General features: G+C 36.8%; 1 protein-coding gene across 10 annotated transcripts in view; it reads left to right on the top strand.

Moving 5' to 3' along the window:
- Positions 1-20,167, top strand: part of WNK1 (WNK lysine deficient protein kinase 1) — a 162,571-nt gene that overhangs the window by 50,306 nt on the left and 92,098 nt on the right. Inside the window, exon 1 of one of the 10 annotated variants that reach the window (XM_042991525.1) lies at positions 18,612-18,759. The exons of the other annotated variants lie outside the window; for them this stretch is intronic. The gene's annotated coding sequence lies outside the window, so the exon portion shown is untranslated. Of the gene's footprint in view, positions 1-18,611; positions 18,760-20,167 lie in introns of those variants that run through there. 10 annotated transcript variants of the gene reach the window in all.

Genomic DNA, 20,167 nt, shown 5'->3' with positions numbered 1-20,167 from the left:
AATGAGTTCAGAGAAGAGAGAAACAATATATGGATACTTGATATTTCTAAAAGACCAATAATGTGGGGGTGGATCCTCAGTAATTAAAAAATTTGGGGGGGTATGGTTGGCACACATTGTTACATTAATTTCACGTGTGCAACATAGTGATTCAACTTCTCTGTACATTATGCTGTGCTTACCACAAGTGTAGCTACCATCTGTCACCACACAATGCTATTACAGTATCATTGACTAATTCCTTGTGCTGTGCCTTTCATTCCTGTACCATATTCATTCCTAAAGGACCAATAATTGATAGACTAGAAGAAAGCTTTTCTGAGTTTTGAAATAGAAGTTCTTTGTACATAGATTGAAAGAACTCATTTTATTCTAATCAGAAAACCAAGACAAGGGACTCACATCTTAGACACTCTCTAGCAAAATAATTGAAATTTAGATTGGGAAGGGGTGCCTGGCTGGCTCAGTCGGCACAGCATGCAGTTCTTTATCTCGGGGTGATGAGTTCAAGCCCCTGATTGGGTGTAGAGATTACTTAACAATAAAATCTTTAAAAAAAAAAAAAAAAGGGAAAAAAGTTTGGGGAAAGGTCAACTTATAAATATCCATGTAGAGAAGTACTTTTATTTACTAAAGATCTAAAATCATATTCTTCACTCCAATATTAGATGCTAGAAGACCATGGCATCTACTGTGCTTAAAGGGAGTATTGAAACAAGAATTAAGGCATCAAGGGTTGAAGTCATCTTATAATGACTAACAATATGTAGGAAAATGGTTAAAATTGTAAACATGGCAGTAAAGGGAATATAAATGCCATGTGAGGAACAGTCTGTGGCATCAAAAAGGAAACAATAGTCAATCTACAGATTACTTTAACAACTAAAGTAGGTAAGGTAAGTGGTAAACATGTTTTGAATTCAAAATAAGGCACTCCAAAGATCCTGCTACTAGATATAAGTTAAAGAATGTTGTTGGACAACTTAGAAGTAAGTACTAGTAGAATTAAATAAGGTATCTTCCAAATCACTGAGGGAAAAAAATGAAAAGGAAAATAATTCCATCGTATACCTATATTCAGCCATTATGACTAACAAAATTGTATTCAGCCATTATGACTAACAAAATTACAGTTTTATTTGGTTCAACTTTATAATATGGTTAATTGTATTTCTGCATTTTTTAAAAATCCTGAAATCTCCACTCCTTTTTGAGTTTAAGTGCAGACACCACACCCTTCTTACACTTCGAATTGTTTTTGTTTTAGCATTGTACTGAATAATCCTGTATATTATTTCAATAAGAATTTGGTTTGGCAGAGCTGACCTTAGGATAATAACGTACTGTTGATAGAGTTCCATTATGACTGACTGTGAGATACCTTTGACTTGTTGCTGAAGCCATGATACTAAACAAATCTTATTTCTTTTTTTTTAATTAAAAAAAATGTTTATTTTTGAGAGAGAAAAAGAGCATGAGTGGGGGAGGGGCAGAGAGAGAGGGAGATGCAGAATCCAAAGCAGGCTTCAGGCTCTGAGCTGTCAGCACAGAGCCTGACATGGGGCTGGAACTCCCAGACTGTGAGATCATGACCTGAACCAAAGTTGGACACTTAACTAACTGAGCCACCCAGGCACCCCTATTTCTTTTTTTAAAAAAAGAAGGTAATGGGGGAAAAAAAACACCTTTATTTTACTTAATTTTGAATTACTCTTTGAACAGAAGTATGGAGGTATAGGGGATTGGAATTGATTTCTATGGCAGAGTTTAAAGGTTGAGACTGGGGAATTGTTTATTTCTAAATGAAACTATTATATACTTCTACATAAACTGAACCTTCATTGTTGAGATGGGTAGTAAACAAGATACTTCTGAACCTGCAATTGATTTCCTTGTTGTCATTAAAACTTTCCAGCCAACCCAAGGTCATATATAAAATACAGTTAGATCTAATTTTGTAAAATTATGTGGATGTGTTCAATAAATAAGAGCTTTCTTCCACAGTATCCATATCTTGAAAATGATGAACAAATTTAGCTAAAAGAAAATGTGCATGTTCTTTTTCTTCTAATTGACAAGCAGTTTCTAAAAGTATTCCAGGGGTGCCTGGGTAGCTCAGTCAGTTGAGCGTCTAACTTCAGCTCAGGTCATGATCTCACAGCTCGTGAGTTTGAGCCCTGCATCAGGCTCTGTGCTGACAGCTCAGAGCCTGGAGCCTGCTTTGGATTCTGCATCTCCCTCTCTCTCTCTGCCCCAACCCACTCGCATTCTGTCTCTGTCTCTCTCAAAAATAAATAAACATTAAAAAAATTTTTTTAAAGTATTCCAACTAGGGTGCCTTGGTGGCTTGGTTAAGTGTCCACTTTTGGCTCAGGTGATGATCTCAGGGTTCGTGGGTTCAAGCCCCGCATTGGGCTCTGTGCTGACAGCACGGAGCCTACTTCAGATTCTGTGTCTCCCTCTCTCACTGCCTCGCCGCCCCCCCTCCCCCCCGCACTCTCTCTCGTTCTTTCTCTTATAAATAAATATTAAAAAAATTTTTTTAAATAAAAGTATTCCAATTCAGAGATCAGTGTTATGGATTGCAAATTATAGTTAGGTAAATAATGTTTACTTTGAAAGTCCATAATTATTGCCACTAATTTGACCAGGGTATTGCTGCTAATTTGACAAGGATAGTCAGGTATATTCTGAGGATGGCTTTCTCTGTTGGAATAGGAAATTAGTTCATTAAAAAAGATCATAAGCAAGGGACAGCTGGGTGGCTCAGTTAAGCGTCTGACTTCAGAAGTTCAGTTCTCTCACAGATCGTGAGCCCTGCATCGGGCTCTGTGCTCACAGCTCGGAGCCCGAAGCCTGCTTCGGGTTCTGTGTCTCCCTCCCTCTCTGACCCTCTCCCCCTCACACACTCTCGCTCTCTCTCTCTCACTCTCTCTCTCTCTCTCTCTCACTCTCAAAAATGAATACACATTAAAAAAATTTTTTTAAAGATTATAAGCAAAAAAAACAGATTTAGAAAAAGCTCAGAGATACCATTTATATAAAAATCAAAATATATAAAGCAATATTATTCATGAATGTATACATAGGTTGTAAAACTAAAAAAATACACATAGGGGTGATGACTGCCATATTCTAGATAGTGGCTAGGTATGGGGAAGGAAAGAAAGAAATGGTATTTTTATTTCATATAAAATAATCTAAAGCAGATATGGCAAACCATTGTGACAAATGCAGAGAAGCTGGATATATAGATATGTATAACATTTCTCTCTGCTTGGAAAAGTTCATGTAAAGTTTCAAAGTATTTAAATTCCCTATATATCCACTGATCATATCATAACTGATTTTTTTTTAAATGTTTTTATTTATTTTTGAAGGAGAGAGAGACAGAGCATGAGCCCGGGAGGAGCAGAGAGAGAGGGAGACATAGAATTTGAAGCAGGCTCCAGGCTCTGAGCTGCCAGCACAGAGCCCGACGCGGGGCTCGAACTCACGAGCCGTGAGATCATGACCTGAGCCGAAGTCAGACGCTCAACCGACTGAGCCACTCAGGCGCCCCTGTTTTTTTAAAAAGATACATTAGGGGCGCCTGGGTGGCTCAGTTGGTTGAGTGTCCGACTTCGGCTCAGGTCATGATCTCACGATTTGTGAGTTCAAGCCTCCGTCAGGCTCTGTACTGACAGTCCAGAGCCTGGAGCCTGTTTCAGATTCTGTGATTCCCTCTCTCTCTGACCCTCCCCTGCTCATGCTCTCTCTCTCTCTCTCTCTGTCAAAAATAAATAAACATTAAAATAAAATAAAAAGATACATTAAAACCAATTCATTGGGTGAAATGACACTTGGATTAAGTTTTAATAATCATTAATGGGAACTAGTCTACTTCCAAATTAAACTTATTGAGAGGTCAGTATTGAGGTAGAATTATTTATTTGCCTTGGAAATAAGAAAATGTGAGATTTGTAGCTTACTTTTTCTCTTATTTAGGGAGTTGATATGATTAGTAGACATAATTTTTTTTTATTTTCTTTTTTAATTAATTTTTAATTTACAACCAAGATAGTTAGCATATAGTGCAACAATGATTTCAGGAGTAGATTCCAGTAATTCATCTCCTATGTATAACAGCCAGTGCTCATTCCAACCAGTGTCTTCCTTAATGCCCCTTATCCATTTAGCCCATCCCCCCTCCTATAACCCCTTTAGCAACCCTCTGTTTGTTCTCTATATTTAAGAGTCTCTTATGTTTTGTCCCCCTCCTCATTTTTATATTATTTTTGCTTTCCTTCAAGTTCATCTGTTTTGTATCTTAAATTCTACATATGAGTGAAGTCATATGATACTTGTCTTTTTCTGACTAATTTCGCTTAGCATAATACCCTCTAGTTCCACTCACATAGTTGCAAATGGCAAGATTTCATTCTTTTTGGTTGCCGAGTAACACTCTGTTATATCTACACACACACACACACACACACATCCGTATTTATATACATACATACACATACACACCACATCTTCTTTATCCATTCATCTGTTGATGGATTTGGGGGTCTTTCCATACTTTGGCTGTGGTTGATAGCACTGCTGTAAACATTGGGGTGCATGTGCCCCTTCGAAACAGCACACCTGTATCCCTTGGATAAATACCTAGTAGTGCAATTGCTGAGTTGTAGGGTAGTTCTATTTTTAATTTTTTGAGGAAACTTCACACTGTTTTCCAGAGAGGCTGCACCAGTTTGCGTTCCCACCAGTAGTGCAAAAGAGATCCTCTTTCTCCGCATCCTCACCAACATCTGTTGTTGCCTGAGTTGTTAATGTTAGCCATTCTGACAGGTGTGAGGTGGTATCTCATTGTGGTTTTGATTTGTATTTCCCTGATGATGAGTGATGTTGAGCGTCTTTTCATGTGTCTCTTAGCCATCTGGATGTCTTCTTTGGAAAAGTGTCTATCTTGTTTTTTGCCCATTTCTTCACTGGATTGGTTTTTGGGTGTTGAGTTTGATAAGTTCTTTATAGGTTTTGGACACTAACCCTTTATCTGATATGTCATTTGCAAATATCTTCTCCCATTCTGTCGGTTTCCTTTTAGTTTTGCTGTTTCCCTCACTGTGCAGAAACTTTTAATTTTGATGAGGTCCCAATAGTTGATTTTTGTTTTTGTTTTCCTTGCCTCCGGAGACGTGTTGAGTAAGAAGTTGCTGAGACTGAGGTCAAAGAGGTTTTTGCCTGCTTTCTTCTCTAGGATTTTGATGGCTTCTTGTTTTACGTTTAGGTCTTTTACCCATTTTGAGTTTATTTTTGTCTATGTTGTAAGGAAGTGGTCCAGGTTCAGTTTTCTGCATGTAACTGTCCAATTTTCCCAGCACCATTTGCTGAAGAGACTGTCTTTATTCCATTGAATATTCTTTCATGCTTTGTCAAAGATTGGTTGGCTGTATGTTTGTGGGTCCATTTCTGGGTTCTCTATTCTGTTCCATTGATCTGAGTATCTGTTTCTGTACCAGTACCATACTGTCTTGATGATTATAGCTTTAATACATCTTGAAGCTTTTAATACATCTTTTAATACATCTTGTGATGCCTCCAGCTTTGGTTTTCTTTTTCAGGATTGCTTTGGCTATTCGGGGTCTTTTCTGGTTCCATACAAATTTTAGAATTGTTTGTTCTAGCTCTGTGAAGAATGCTGGTGTTATTTTGATAAGGATTGCATTGAATATGTAGATGGTTTTGGGTAGTAGCAACACTTTAATAATATTTGTCCTTCCAATCCAGGAGCATGAAATATTTTTCCATTTTTTTGTGTCTTCTAAAGTTTCTTTCATAAGCTTTCTGTAGTTTCCAGACATTATTTTTCTCTTAAGTATAAAAGGATTATATATAATATCTCATATGTATTTCAAGATATACATCAAGTACCTACCTAATGTAGGAAGTAGAACATTATCTACAACTTTGAAGTTGTCAATGTGCTTCTCCCCAGTAGCATCCCCTTGCCTCCCTTATCCTGAATTTTGCATTTCATTTTCTTAAGTGTCAAGAACAGGGTCCCTCAAAATTAAGTAATTTTAGAGTTTTTTGTGTGTGTGTGTGGTAAAATATACATAACATTAATTTATAAAAATGTACCACTTTGTAAGTGTATAATTTCAGTGGCATTAAGTATATTCACAGTGATGTGCAATCATCACCACCATCCATATCCAGAATTTTTTTTTATCATCCCAGACTGAAAATCTGAACTCATTAAACACTTACTTTCCATTCTACTCGTCCCTCAACCTCTGGTGGTAACCTCTTTTTTATTTTTTGTATCTGTGAGCTTGCCTATTCTAGGTACTTCATAGAAATGGAATCATGTAGTATTTGTTTTTTTGCATCTGGATTATTTGACTTAATATAATGTCCTCATGTTTCACTCATGTCATAGCATGTGTCAGAATTTCCTTTTTAAGGCTGAATAATATTTTGTTGTACATATTTATCACATTTTGTTTTTACCCATTGGCTATTATGAATAATGCTTATAGGAACACCAGTGTACAAGTACTGACACCCAGCTTTTAATGCTTTAATGCACATTTTCTTTTAGCTAATATACCAAGGAGTGAACTTAACTGGATCATATGAAATTCTATGTTTAGCTTTTTGAGAACGTGCCAGATTTTTCACAGTGGCTATATCATTTTACATTCCTACCAGTAATGCACAAGGGTTCCAGTTACTCTGCATCCTTGGTAACACTAGTTTGTAGGTTGTTTTGTTTTTTTAAATAATAGTCATCCTAATGGGTTTGAAGTGGTATCTCATTTTAGGTGTGTTTTAAAGGGAAAAGCTTAGGGGACCTTAATGTGACTTAAATTATTAAAATGTTACATGTGTAAATATACAACAGAATACACAGTCATACACAACTGTAAAATCAAAGCAGACTTGATTTAAATGCAAATTAAAACCAACTAAAATTAAATTAGTGTTTATCTAGTAGTCTGAATCAAATTGTTGCAGCAACCCTTCCCTTGTAAATAACTTAGTCTGGGAGTACCTAGGTGGCTTAGTTGGTTGAGCATCTGACTTTGGCTCAGGTTATGATTTCATAGTTTGTGGGTTGGAGCCCCATGTCAGGCTTTGCACTGGCAGAGGTGGAGCCTGCTCAGATTCTGTCTCCCTCTCTGCCCTTCCCCCCCATTCGGTCAGTCTCTCTCTCTCTCTCTCAAAAATAAACATTAAAAAAATTTATATGTAACTCAGTCTTACGAGAATGTCTTTTTCAGTTACAAATTATAACTTTAGCAATTTTATCTTTAAATAGTAAAGAAATTCAGAGTAAATAGTTGACTGGGGAAATATGCTGACATTAGGATATGCCAGTCTATCTGCAGCCAAAATTAATTTATTTACAGAATTAACAATACATGGAATTTCTAAATTGCCACTTAGGTTATTTGATTGCTAATGTAATTTAAAAAATAAACTGTCTCTGGGGCGCCTGGTGGCTCAGTCGGTTAAGCGTCTGACTTCGGCTCAGGTCATGATCTTAAGGTTTGTTAGTTTGAGCCCGGAGTCATTTGAGCCCCATGTCGGGCTCTGTGCTGACAGCTCTGAGCCTGGAACCTGCTTCGGCTTCTGTGTTTCCCTCTCTTTCTGCCCCTCCACCACTCACACTCTGTCTCTGTCTCTGTCTCTGTCTCTGTCTCTGTCTCTCTCTCAAAAATAAACTTTTAAAAACATAAAAAAAAAAAGTTACAGAGAGGGAGGGAGGCAAACCATAAGAGATTCTTAAATACTGAGAACAAACTGAGGGTTGATGGGAGGTGGGAGAGAGGGGAAAGTGGGTGATGGGCATTGAGGAGGGCCTGTTGGGATGAGCACTGGGTGTTGTATGCAAACCAATTTAACAATAAGTTATATTTTTAAAAAAAGACAATAAAAAAGATACAATGTCTGAAAAACGAAACTGTTGCATTCAACATACTTGGTAAGTTTTTAAATAAACTTATGGCATGAAAAAAATAAAATAAAAACATAATAAAAATAAACTGCTTTTTGGTCAACTAGTTGAGTCAGAATATGCATATATAAATTTGTAATTGTCTAAGTACAGAAGTCTTTTACCTATTCCTAATATGTCTGTAGTCCCAAATTAAGGAAATGCTAACTTGATGACTTTTTTCAGCAGTCTTTTTCACTACAGTGTAAAAATGGCCAAATGTGAATTAAATTCAGGAATACATATGGGATAATAAATCCCTACGAGTGGAGTAGCTGCCACAAAAATAATGCTCTTTATGTAATTATTTTTACAGTCTTGAAAGCTTACATGCAGTATGTTGAATTGTCAAAATAATTCTTAGTCAAAAAAGATGATGTTTCCATTTTATAGACATGGAAACTAAGACTCATGTCGATTACTTTAGCTATAGGAGTGCACAAGAAGAGATAAACATGGCATGTGAGAATATAGGAATCTACTCTCTGTGGTTTGTTATTTGGAAGTGTTGGGGAAACAAGGTGGATGAGAGTGGCTTTTGAATTTGGATTAAATGTAATATTTTTCAGATATATTTGTCATAAATCCTCCCTCTGGTAATTGATTCACTGGGGTTAGGGTAATGCCCCTAGAACCTTCTTGAATTAGTTGACAAGTGCTCCAGAAAATTCTTATAATTAGGCAAAGTTGGTTGATTTTACACAATTTCGAGCAAGGAAGGGACTTGGCATGATAAAAATAGTGTTTGGGGGAACGTCTATGTCTAAAGGATAGTTGAAGTAGGAAAAGTTAATAGTTATTTTGACATGAGATAGTTGTATGTTTTACTAGTTTGCAGCAGTGAAATGAGAAGTGGAGAATGATGGAATTACATCATGGGATTGAAAAGTTCACCTTCGTATTGCCTGGGAAGACAAAAAAAGAGAAATTGGGCCATTTAAATGGATAAGCTAATTTGTGGAAGAAACTTTGTAGGGTTGGAGATATATTGAGTCTTGGGTCATAAATTGTGCAGTAGATATTTGTAAATATTAATTTGAATTCCAGAATTAGTAAAGCATTACATTAAAATAGATCCTTTCAAACATGAACATAAAACTTCATTAAGGCAGGTGCACTTGTGCAAATTGGGCTTTCTGTTTTTGTTTTTACTTAGAAAATAAGCTTTCTGCATTTCTGGGTCTCCCTGTAAAGTGGAAATATTTATTCCCTGCCCCCAAGTAGGTATGAGAAGAAGGGAGAGGTTAAGACTGAGCTGATAAGGAGAGGATTCTAGAAGAAAAGTGATACACAAGTATTTAAATTTAATATGAATGTGCATGTTAGAGTCTTCTCCCATGTTCATTAGTTCTCTATCCTCCAACCCTCCCCCCCACCCCAAAGATTTAAAAAAAATTTTGCCTTGGTCTTGTTTCCTTAGGTGAATACCTTGTCATGCACATTAAAAAGAAAATGAATTGGGGGCACCTGGGTGGCTCAGTCGGTTAAGCGGCCGACTTCGGCTCAGGTCATGATCTCGCGGTCCGTGAGTTCGAGCCCCGCGTTGGGCTCTGTGCTGACAGCGAGCCTGGAGCCTGTTTCAGATTCTGTGTCTCCCTCTCTCTGACCCTCCCCTGTTCATGCTCTGTCTCTCCCTGTCTCAAAATAAATAAAATGTTAAAAAAAAAAAAATTAAAAAAAAAAGAAAATGAATTGTATTCTTATATACTGGACTTAATTTTATTGATTTCTGGATGAAATGAGACAAGTTTTGGATATCAAGCTCAGTGAATTCCCTGATGAGATTCTTGCTTTACAGTGTGTGCCTACAGCATTTGCTTTCCTGTGGGGGCAGATTCTTACCTGGATGACCCCACTAAGTTTCAGTGCTAATAACTCTGAGTTTTCAGTTCTGTTTTGTTGGTTTCCCCTTTGGCAACCTTTCATTGCCCCCATTTTAAAAACTTTGGAAACTTTCTTGTATCCACTACAGGGTATCATTTGTCTCTGACATATAAAATTTCCTTCCTATAATGAGCAAGAATTTTTTAATCTTTATCCCTGTCCACATTCAACTTCCCTTCTTGTCCCTTTCTCAGCCCTTTTGCTTTCTTTGCAAAGTTTTATTCTAAGGCCCTACCTATAACAATTGGACTTTAGCCCTCTCAGTTAATTGCCTTCACATTCAAATAAACTTTTGAATTTCAATAAAAACTTTTGAATTTATGTGAATGGCTAAACGTGTTCTGAGTTTTGCTATTTACAATGGATACTGTAAGTGAATATTTAGTGAAAATAGTTTTTTTTTTTAATAGGACTAATAAATGTGTTTACTTTCTTTTTTGTGGTTCAGCTGTTCTAAGCTGTTTTGTAGCGTTAACATAAAGCTTTCTATATTTGCCAGGTTCTAGGTATGTTTGAATAGTTTGGTTTTTGTGGCCCCCTCACCCCACAAAGAGATGAGTGGAGAGAATCTCTTAGGCTCCAAATTTATATATTTGTGGCCCAGATTTGGGGATGAATTGGAGGATGCTTAATGATAGAACTATATAAAGTAGTCTAGTTTGGGAAAGCACTGTTAACTTTTTTGTGTAAGTAGATCTTTTTTTTTTTTTTTTTTTTCTGCTTTGGAACAGATAACCTTTTTGTAAATAAATGAAATGCAAATAAAGATGCCAGATTGGGGAAAAGGGACTGATTGGGAGGAGTTATAACACCAGGGTTTGTTTTGTTTTGTTTTTTACTATTCTTTTGATGACCTTTTTTGTCTCTGAAACTGGTACTTACTATTTCAGAATAGTTCTTAGAAGACTCCATGGAGAAGCAAGTAACACAATGTCATTTTTAAATATCCCTCTACCCTCCCTCACCCCCATAATTATCATTATCTATTGACCTGTTTAGGAAAATTCAGCTAACTGGACTCTTTTCTGTAGGACAGACCCAATTCCTCTCTTAAGGGTACCAGACAGGAAGGCTATAAAGAAATTTGTGGGGAGTTTACTCTGTAGATTTGACCACTTAAAATCCAGATTTAATTTTCACATTATATTTCAAAACACCTTAAAAATACTGTTAATCGTTTTTGTTGTTAATATTTAAGAGTTTTTGTATGAAAATCATTATTTTGCTTCTATTATTTATTTTCCCACCTTTCCCCAGGCCTTCAAACTCTAATTATTCTGGAATTTTCAAGAAAAAGAATACAAGTTACCTACATAGTTTAAAAAACAAAGTATTTCATAGATAGAAGTATAAAATACTTCTGTCATCCTAGAATTGTTATTAGACCATGTAGGCCTATAAGAGATAGATATGCCAGACTTAAATAATTATTTATATGATGCCTATCTTTCAAAATACAGAATATTTCTTTAAAAAAATTCTTTATCAGGCGATAACTGAAACTGATGCTGCATTCAAAAGCAATGTTTCAAACTGCTTTCACCTTGAAGACAAGTTTTTATTTCTATATCCCAACACCCACAAATAGTATCACTTTAAAAGATGGAAGAGATGCCCAGATCTTTGCTGAGTCAGTGTGGTGCAAAAAATGATAAGAAGGGAGGACTCCAATATTGACCTAAAATATTTTAATCAAGGAATTCCAGGCACTTCTCCCCACCCATATTTTGATGTATAAACTTGTCATCTGTGGTCTTAATTTAGCGGTAAAACTTTGAATATTGCTAAAAATAAAATGCTACAGAAGCTTAAATGCTAATAAAACTTGAGGGCCAGGTATTTTGGGGGTTTGCTTCTGGGGCTAATTAAGCAATAAGGATAGAATTGCTACTTCAGAAAATACTTAAATTTGAGAATAAAGGGAAAATGCCTCTAGAGGATGTTTAAAATAACTTCTTAAAAGCAAGCAAATGAAGATGTACAAATTGCTCTAAGGCCATTGTACTAAATACTAACATTGTGTTTCTCACCCAAGAAGAAATTGCATCAGCACATAATCCACGGAGCACTGTTATTTGGATGGTACTGAGATGAACAATTGTTTTAGTTGTGGCCCAGCTCCCCACTTCCACCCCTCAGCAGCCTGGAACTGTGCGTGTTATAGGAGGTCATGTGACAGTGATCCTTGGTTTTGTTCATTTAGCCTGTCAGAGCAATTTTATGTAGGTGGAAAGAAATGAATGAAATGAATAGAGTGGGTTAGCTGCATCAGCTCTAGTTTATACTGAAGATAATGAATGATAATGTTTCAAGCCCCCAGGAATATCCAGCTTGATAATGTTGGAGAGAAGGTGCTAAAAAGCAACAGTGGCTAATCTGTTCTAAATCTCATTTGGTTATTTAAAAATTTTATCATTGTCTTCATGATAACTTGATTGGCATGGTAATATTTAAATAATATATATTCCTCTTACTGTACCTTCAGTTATAACTTAGTAAAGAGACTAGTCCTTTTCAGTGAACCCTAGTTAATAACAGAAATCTCAATATGACTTTTCTGAGAAGAAAATAGTTAGAAACTTTACAAAATGTTTAAGATGTTTGTTTCTAGTATAGTAAATGGAACATGAGCTTTGAATCAAATCTTCATTTAATTCTTGGTTCTGCTTTTCATGTGAACTTAAGGGATATATTAATTTTTTTTTCTGAGTCTGTTTATTGTGTAAAAGTCATACTACCTAGTATTTCACAGAGTTTTTCTGAGAATTAATGAGAACAGAATTAAACAACCAGCTAATAAGTAGGAAACACTTGGCAAGTATTTTTAAAACCCCAACTGTCCTTACTGGGCTGTGAGCTTGTTGGTTTTGATCTGTTTTATTATTGTCTTAAAATGTTGGGGTCTGTTGGGGTACCTGGGTGGCTCATTTGGTTAAGTGTACGACTCTTGATTTTGGCTCAGGTCATGATCGTGAGTTTGAACATCTGGCTCTGCCCAGTCAGCACAGAGCCTGCTTGGCATTTTCTCTCCCTCTCTCTCTGCCCCTCCCCCGCTCTCTCTCAAAAATAAATAAATAAACATTTAAACAAATTTAGGGGTGCTAAAATAATTTACTTCTGAGATATTTTATGAAATGCTCCTAGATTAAAAAATAGATTTAGTCATAGGTACAAGTTGACAAATTATTGAAAGAAGCACCAAATTACTTGTTTGAGTTTTTTCTTCACTTAGTTGATAGTCTGTACTCATGCAATTACATATTTCTAATTTTAAGTAAGGTTCTCAGACCCCTTAAAATAAATCTTGAATAATTTTCAGGGAGGATAAAAATTACAGGTATTTAAAATAGCCTCTCTTGCAGCAGAGGTGACTTCTAGGCAAAATTAGATAAAAGTTAGTATTTCAGTAGAATTTTAAGACTGTCATTTATTATGTTCTCAAGGAAAATTGGTTGTAGTTTTTAGGTGAAGAAAAAGTCCCTGAGTTCTTTTTCTCCCCTTCCTTTTTTGTATTTTGTTATAAATAAGTAGTTGGCAACTGTTTAACAATGGGCTTTTACAAATTATTTTTAAAAATCAAATGGCAGCAGCTGTGGTCTTTTTTAGACTTACTGAAATTCAGAGTCAATTTCAACTTCAATTCTTATCTTTCTTTTAAGTCCTAGAAATTTCTTTTATTCCTGGGAAATGCTAACTGCTTGTTAAGGATATACACGCACTTCTTTCTTTTCTTGGAAAGCACTTTCATGGATTCATTCAACATATGGCTATTTAGCAAGTTATGCTAGGTTGTCAGATACCAAAGATAGAACACTGAAAAAGCATTTTGTCACTGCTTTTAGAATAAGTCTCAATGCAATATGACTTGTGATTAAGTGATACAAAAGAGGCATATACATAGTTTGTAAAAACATATAAATAAGGAAGGAGGATGATAACCTAGAGTAAGAGACAGGGGAGGTGTCCCTGAGGAAATGAATTGAATTGATCTTTGAAGGATGACTGGGCATTAACTAGGCTAAAAAGGTTGATAGAAGGGCATCCTAGATAGAGGACATGGCACGTATGAAGGACCTGTATGGGAAGGAGCATAACATGTTTGAGAATGCAAAAGGTTAGAGTGATAAGAAATGAGGCTTGAAGAAAGGGCAAGGACCATATTATGTGGGACTTCGTAGGTCACAGTGATTTTTCACCTTTGTCCTAAAGGCTGTAGAAAGTTATTAAACAGTTTAAACAGGATTATGACAGTATTTCATTGAATCTAAAACTGCAGTTGTGTGATGCATTCTAATTTCAGATATGTGAAAAATGGTATTTCTAAAGATTATGTAGGCATACCTTAGAATTGATTTAATTGGCACTAAAAAATTCTGACTGTATATGGCAAAAATGGAATAACAGATTGTATAAGGGTAAGATTAGGTTTGGGAAACAACTTAGTAGGTTATTGCAGGAATTCAGAAGAGATCATGATGGCTTGAAATAGGATAGTGGTGGTAGAGAAAACGTAAGTAAATTACTTTGAGTAAGTTTCAGCAGAAAATTTACCCAAGCCTTGTGTACTTTAAAACATTATTGAAAACTTGGAAATACAGATGTGATAAACAGTCTTGAGATTTTAAATATAATTAAAATTTTTTTTTTTTTAAATTATACTTTTATATTGTCCACTATTAATTAACAAAATATTGTTAAATGGAGAAAAGATGGAAACATTGTAGATATTCCCTCACACCTAACCAAATATTGCTTATATTTCAGTTTATTTTTCTTTCTATTTTTAAAAATGTTTATTTATTTATTTTGGGGGGGGAGAGAGAGAGAGAGAGAACAAGCACAAGCGGGGGAGGGGCAGAGAGAGGGAGACACAGAATCCGAAGCAGGCTGCAGGCTCCAAAGCCGTCAGCACAGAGTCCGACACAGGGTCCAAACCCATGAACTACGAGTCCATGACCCGAACCGAAGTCAGGATGCTCAACTGATTGAGCCACCCAGGCACCCCTCTTTCAATTTTTATATGCATATAGGAAATCATTCAGCACGATGAAAATATTTGCTAAATATCTTCTGTGGGTCAAGCAGAATGCTTGTAATTTTTCTACTCCGATCATAACTCCAGATCTGTTCCTATATTTCCTTCTCCTCTTCTTATGCCAGGGTTATTACCCTAGAATAGGTAAACCTTCTCATCGTGGAATATTTGAGAATTCTCACATTGAGAGATAGGGGTCTCAGGGCCTATCAAGGCTGGAGCCAGTGAGGAGCTCCAAAGTCTCAGTGGGCAATCCCTTTATGATTAAGATCATGGAGAGGAAAGTAAGGCACCCATACTGATAAGTGCAGGGCTCAGGGGTGGAGGCAGGTGACCCTGAGAAAAGTCTAGCCCCGTTTCTGATTAGATGAAGGAACAACACTGAGCGGTGAAATATCATTCAGAGGTTGCTTCTAGGAAATGTTGAATATTTATGAGCTATGCAATCAGGACCTAGGAGGTAAGGCTTTAAAAATAAACAGGCAGCAAGATGGGAGTAGAGAAAATGGAAGGGGAGAGGACATGGCAGAGAAGCCATGGGAAAAGAAGAAGGGCACATGAAAGGAAAGGAAAGGAAAGGAAGGAAGGAAGGAAGGAAGAAAGGAAGGAAGGAAGGAAAGAAGGAAGGGAGGGAGGGAGGGAGGGAGGAAGGTTCCCATTACTGGTCAGAATAGTGACTTCTCTGCTGCTCCTAAAATCTAGGTGATTCTCTACTCATCGTGGAGATGGGGAATGAGGTCACAGTGAAGCTGAACTTTCCTTGGTCAGACTGTGCTTCTTTGTGGGACCCACAGAGATCTTGTCGTCATCTTCATTCCAATATAATTAAAATTTAAGTAAAATAGACTGATCTGTGCTAGTGTCTTTCACATATAGTAACAATTTCTGCCCAGAGTTACGTATCAATTGAGAGAAAACATCTCACAGTTGAAGGTTCAGTATGTCTTTTAAACTATGTAAGAATTTTGTGAAAGCCCTCTACAGAAAATCAGTCAGACTTAAATTTAATTTCCTATTTGTACAACAGTGACTATATTTACACAATTTATATTTAAGCTATTACTCTTTTTTTTTTTAATGTTTATTTTTGAGAGAGAGAGTGTGTGAGTGGGGGAGGACCAGAGAGAGAGAGAGGGAGACACAGAATCCAAAGCAGGCTCCAGGCTCTGAGCTGTCAGCACAGAGCCAGACGCAGGGCTCAAACTCACGAACTGTGAGATTATGACTGGAGCCGAAGTCAGACGCTTAACCAACTGAGCCACCCAGGTACCCCAAGCTATTACTCTTAAGTAGTACACTCCCTTATCCTGTATAATGTATGTTCCAAATTTCAGCTAAAATGGTCTAGTGTAAGTAGTTTCCAGCAGTTCTGAACTATGGGTGAATAAACAAATTTAAATAAAATATAAGTTTAGATCTCATAGTTCACTGTTATTAAAGTTTGAATCTCCTCACCTCCAATCTATATCCTACGTTTCCAATGTTTACTTTTTACAGATTCTTGTGGTCTTAAGCATTTCAAGTGTTACATGACCAGAACTGTGGGGACTTTCATGCCTGTGATCTCACTTTTAATCCTTAGAGTATCCTGCTGATATGGGTTCTTCTTACATGCCTAACTCTAGCTTGTGCACACTTGTGCACACAGAATTGGGTCTTTTGTGATATGCTCTCAGTATACCCGGTTTTTTCCTCTTTATCATACTGAATAAAAGTAATGCCTGTGCCTCTTACAGTGTAAAGTCTAGAGAGCAGGAACCTTGTCTCTGATGCTCATCATATCCTGTTGTCTGATGACAGGGTACTCAAATATTTGTTAAAATCAAGCAAATGTTTATGAAGATACACTATAATTGCTAAAAACTAAAATGGAGGTTGCATGCTACAGAAGATAATATTTATCAAGACAGTCAAGAAGGTAGACTATATATTGGGGTGTCTAGGTGGCTTAAGCATCCAACTGTTGATTTTGGCTCAGGTCATAATCTCATGGTTTGTAAATTTGAGCCCTACATCGGATTCTGTGCTGACAGTGTGGAGCCTGCTTGGGATTCTATCTCTTCCTCTCTGCTCCTCTCCCGCTTACGCATGCACTCTCTCTCTTTCACAATAAATAAACATTTAAAAAGAAAGTATACTATATGTTAAAATAAATAATGTCAGTTTTAGGTAGAAATCATAATTCATTTGGCTCATGTGTTCTATCTTTTTTTTTTTTTTTTAATGTTTTATTTTTGAGAGAGAGAGAGAGAGAGAGGGAGGCACAGAATCCAAAGCAGGCTCCAGGTTCTGAGCTGTCAACACAGAGCCCAACACGGGGCTCGAACCCACAAACTGTGAGAGATCATGACCTGAGCCAAAGTTGGGTGTTTAACTGACTGAGCCACCCAGACACCCTGTCGTGTGATTACTGTCTTGTAATTGTGTTCAGACTGAATTAACTTCATAGTTTCTTTGTTTTCTTATGTATAAGCAATCAAGGGTTTTTCTTCTTTCTGTATAAATTTTCCTTAAATGAGGAATATTTAGGAATGAATGTATGGTAAGGAAGATTTTTAAAAAACATTGGGAAGTTCTATTATAGATCAATAAATAGAAAATAAAACAAGCTGAAAACTCTTCCCACTGTAAAACACTAGATATTTTGAAAATTTTGATCAAAAGCACAATAAAAACCTATCCTTTTAAGTGCATAACTAAGCTTGTAGATATGTAAGGATGATCTCCCAAGATCTAAAAACTAAGAAGAAACAAAAAAGTAGAGTGGGAGAAGTGTGAACTGACACTAGGACTTTTCTGAGACAGTTGCCAGTCTCATTAATAACTAAGGTATGGTTTTACCATCTATCTAATGATAGATGAAGTCTCAAGCCCAAGCAGGTAGTGGAACTGAGATGCAATAAAGTTGTTCCTTGAAGAGCTACACCTTTAATGAAAATATGGACTAGAGAAAAATTAAGTTTCTGAGACATGGAAAACAGAAGGTTCTTCAGGTCAGGTGAAAAAAAGTTTACCCTGAAAATTTATAAACAAGGACATGTATTGACACACATAATAAGATTTGAGTTTGAACTGATTGCATGGAGTTAATGGCCAAGACTAGTAATATTCCTAGGACATTAGGCCTAAACAAACTCTGAACTGATCCACCGATTTACCGGGATACATCCACAACTGAGCATATTCCAAAATACAAATCACAGTTTAAAGTAACCATTTTATGGGCGCCTGGGTGGCTCGGTTGGTTAAGCATCTGACTTCGGCTCAGGTCATGATCTCGCAGTTTGTGAGTTTGCACCCCGCGTCGGGCTCTGTGCTGACAACTCAGAGCCTGGAGCCTGCTTCGGATTCTGTGTCTCCTCCTCTCTCTGCCCCTCCCATGCTCATGCTCTGTCTCTCAATAATAAATAAACGTTAAAAAAAAAAAAAGTTAAAGTAACCATTTTATTCAATATTGTAAGTCACATGAAGAAACAAACCACCACAAGTGAACCAAAACCAATAGGCAAAATCAGAGCCCCAGTAACTCAGATAAAAGTGTAATTGAACTGAGCCTTTAAATTATTTTAAAGAATTAAAGGACTAAAAACGGAAATGACAAAAAAACATCAAGTTAGTGTTGGAGTGGGTAGTGAATGACTGATTTAATAAAGACACAAAAAGAGATTCAATAAATCAAAATGCATTACAGTTAAAAACTAAATGGCAAGTGCTACTACTTTCCTCAGTCATCTGGTTTTATATACTTTGACTTTGTCCTTTCACTCACTGTCTGTTCTCTAGAAAAGGAACATTTTAGGAGGATAACCCAGGATCTCTGCTGCCATGGACCTGAGTCTCAGTGGACAGGGTATGACTTGTGGATGATTGCAGCCTTTGGTTGAGAGTGGGAATAGAAGTGATTAAGGACTGTGAAAGGGGATTTTATGGAACTTTGAGAGAGGTCAAGCTTGCAGTGATAATTTAGAGATGGAACAGAAGGAAGGTCTGCAGAAGGTGCTGGGAAAACTTACAGGTTCATGAAGCAGGGAATGAGAATGAAGGTTGTAGAGGTTCATTGCAAATTCAGCTGCCAGTTATCATGTCTCATTCAAAACTCCATGTGTTAGGGTTACCACTGAGTGGGAAGGGACAAATCCTACCCCCAGGCATTGGGCCTGGTGAAGTGGCAGCAGAATTCCTTCCCCACTGAAACTATTAGTTAAGTGCCTAGCCTTCTTGTTCTTCTTTTTTCTCTCCTAGCTTTGTTTATGATGCTAATGAGGAGAGTAGGGACTGGAGTGGTGGCTTGAGTACTTCTGGTGACAGATTGACAACTTTGTTTTATTTTCTTTATGGATGTTTAAATATGTGCCTCTCTTACCTATATACCTAGCCCTCTAAGACTTGTATGGTTAGTTGGAAGTGTTCATATTTTTTGTGTTCATTCATCACTTATTTCTGGATCAGGGACTGAGACCTTGCCACATGTCTTTTGTATCCCTTGCTCCTTTGGACTTTAAAGTTTGATTAATCTAAACAAATTTTTAGGAGGTAATAACCAGTTTAGATCTAGTAGTAGCTTAGGAGTGACTTAGTGAGCAAGATCTCAGAACATTGTCCAGAAGATAAAGAAATGGAAAATGAGAGAGAAGTTAAAAAATAGGAAGAATGGAGTAGGTTACACACAAAAACACAGACACACAGCACATATAAACACATACGTAAATCTTAGAAGAGAAAGGAATAGGAGAAGGCAATATTCAAAGAGATAATAGTTGATAATTTTCCTGACTTGAAGACAAATACTTGAAACTTGTGGCTTAAAAGCACACTCAGCGCCATTATATATACATAAAACTAGATGCCTGGTAGTGGAAGTACAGAACACAATTTAAAAAAAAAAAGTCTTGGGGCACCTGGGTGGCTCAGTTGGTTAAGCATCTGAATTCAGCTCAGGTCATGATCTCACAGTTTGTGGGTTCAAGCCCCACAACAGGTTCTGTGCTGATAGCTCAGAGCCTGGAGCTGCTTCGGATTCTGTGTCTCCCTCTCCCTCTACCCCTCCCTGCTTACACTCTGTCTCTCTCTCTCTCTCAAAAATAAATAAACATTAAAAAAAATTTTTTTAAGGCTTTAGAGCAAGTAGAGAGAAAATACAGATAAATTTACAAAGGAGGACATTTATACTGACAGCTGTAGTAGACAACAGAACACCGCAAAACAGTATCTTGAAAATGCTGAAAGAAAAATAAGCCAACCTAGAATTCTACACCCAT

The sequence above is a fragment of the Panthera tigris genome, chromosome B4 (genome assembly GCF_018350195.1).
Source record: "Panthera tigris isolate Pti1 chromosome B4, P.tigris_Pti1_mat1.1, whole genome shotgun sequence".
NCBI lineage: Eukaryota > Metazoa > Chordata > Mammalia > Carnivora > Felidae > Panthera > Panthera tigris.
The sequence above is the reverse complement of the archived record's forward strand: the minus strand, read 5'-3'. Positions and strand labels throughout refer to the sequence as shown.